The sequence below is a fragment of the Electrophorus electricus genome, chromosome 7, assembly GCF_041902795.1.
Source record: "Electrophorus electricus isolate QZ-2024a chromosome 7, ASM4190279v1, whole genome shotgun sequence".
Lineage (NCBI taxonomy): Eukaryota > Metazoa > Chordata > Actinopteri > Gymnotiformes > Gymnotidae > Electrophorus > Electrophorus electricus.
The window spans coordinates 872,501-875,103 of NC_137503.1; positions in this window are offsets into that span (position 1 = coordinate 872,501).

Below are 2,603 nucleotides of genomic sequence, written 5' to 3' on the forward strand. Positions count from 1 at the left end.
ATCTTCTGTTGTAAACTTTAAACTGGTTTCACACACTAGAACTTCAGAAGCAGTTTGATTACAGAGCTGATGTGAAACGTACTGTTCCTCTGAAAACTCTGTGTACTACAGTAGATTTTTTTTTACAGTTCCTTGTCTTTAATTACAGTATACTGCATTCCCTGTAATCATAGATAGATAGATAGATAGATAGATAGATAGATAGATAGATAGATAGATAGATAGATCGATCGATCGATTGATCTCGCCAGTGAGGTTTTTGGTTGTTTTCTCTTCTGTTTGTTTCTTTTCTGTTCCTTCGTAGCAGAGGGTTCATGGACAAAAACCCTTTAGTGAAAGCAGCCAGTGATTAGGTCAATCCCCTTTCATCTCAGCACAGACTACAAATTCAGCTCTTCCTCCAACTTCCTCCAACATTCTAACACTCAGAATTCTGGCTCTAAAACTTCCGCGCATCTTGGGGTGGGGGACGTGCGTTCCAGGGGAGGGGCTCGGATCAAGTGCGGATACACAGAGGGTTATTCTTCCCCTGCCGTCTTGGCTTGCATATTTACGACTACTCCTGCGCAAAACCACCGCCCGCGTGTTCCTTTCTCTGATAGAAGGCAGGAAATTGGCTGCCTGTTGCCGTGTCAACGGCCCTGTGCCCTTGTCAGGGCTGATGCCCCCTGCAGAGTGTGGAGGTGTGATGTGACTGAGCTGCTGTGGGGGGAGGGTGTGATGCAGCTGATTGGATAATACCGCACCTCCACGCCTGTTGTTACGGGTTACACCAGAGAAGCAAAGTCACATTGTCCTCCCTGTCATGGCTCCACCTAAATTATCCCTAACACACACACACACACACACACACACACACACACACACACACACACACACACACATACCTACCTAGGTTGTTTTCCTCAAACACTCCATAGCAGACCAGGACTGGGTGTGGTTTCTGGTTTATTTATCTGGTTCTTGTGTGGTTAATTTACTGGAAATATTCTAGAGTTATTTAAAGACAACCAGGGAAGTTACCTTCCTCTGAAAGTAAAGCACACATTTAAGAAAAGGTAACGTATTGTTTTATTTATAATTCCAGTGCATCTATCGCTCAGGCGTTTTTTTACAAAGGGAATCTCTGAACAGATCGGTTACCTCACGTAAAATGAGAATGGATAACTAAAATGTGTCAAAGTGAAGATAAACGGATGTGTGACTGTTTTCATGCGGGTCCTTTAACTGCCTGTACTCAGCACTGCTCCAAGAAGGCCAAGGGAAAGAGGAAACGGCACTGAGCTGAACTTGGATATCTGCTCTAAACTCACCCCAGAAGCAGGATATGGTTATTAAACTACTGTGGCCATGTCAGATGACACACACTGACGCACAGGTGTATGGTGTAGATTTAACACCAGCTACTCCCTGCAACCTCATAAACAAGGGGCTTGACAGTGGGAAGTGGGTGATCAGAACACATTTTAGTTGGAGTCCCAGTCAAAGTGTTTGGAGTCCCAGTCAGAGGGTTTGGAGTCCCAGACAAAGTAGGGGCTTCTAGAAGAGTCTGCTAGAAGTCAACAGCAGCTTCCAGCCACTGGCCATCCTCTAAGCCCTTCCTCTGTAGCCCTGCCACAGACTCGGGGGAGAAGCGTGAGGGTGGAGCAGAGGAGATCTGACTGCAACCATGGAGCATGAAGACACCGCCTCACCTCGCCTTGCCTCACCTCACCATGCCTCGCCTCGCCTCACCTCGCCTGACCTCACCACACCCTGCCTTGCCTCCCCTCGCCTCACCTCTCCTGCTGGAAGCACAACTTTTTATAGTCCAAGGTCAAAGCAGGAAGGAGGTGAAACTACGAGAAGGAGGGCCTCACTTGTGGGGTTTTATCCTGATGATGGAAGCTGTTCTAATTACTGTAGCACCCAAACCTCCAAAGACTGTTCAGCTGTGCAGTTTCTGCTGGCATCATTTATTCTGACATAGATTCTCATAATGAAATAACAGAGATACTGTCACACCAGCACGCTTGTCCCACATCCACTTGTAGATAATTGGGGGAAAACTTCCTCCAGCTTGACACAACTATAAACAAGTTTAAAGAGCTAAACCACCTCCACACTGGGCTCTTAAAGCCCGACAACAGCTTCTGAGCCCAGGCCACACACTCTCAATGCTGTGTATGTGTTACTCGCTAACTGACAATGTACAGAAACATCACAGATTCAGTATAGATTACAAACATACATTTGTTTTTAGACTTGTTTGATATTCTTATAATAAACCAAAGCGTTTTGAGGGCCTAACCTCGACTTGTCCTTGGGTCTGACAGGAGAAACCTGAGCCAAAGACCAGCTCCCATTAACCTTCCTCAGGGTCAGTCTCCATGACAACACCTTCATCTTCAGGGAGTGTCCCTGCACGTGACACTGTTCTTTCCATCCTCCTCACTGGGCTACACTGTCCCCACACAGCAGGGGTTGGTTCATCAACACACTCCCGAGATGCTCACTGACATCCCATTTCTGACATGTGTAATGAAGGCAGAAGACATACACTTTATCATTCATTTGTAGATTTCTATAGAGTTTGAAGATTGTCAAGTCTGTCACGCTCGTCA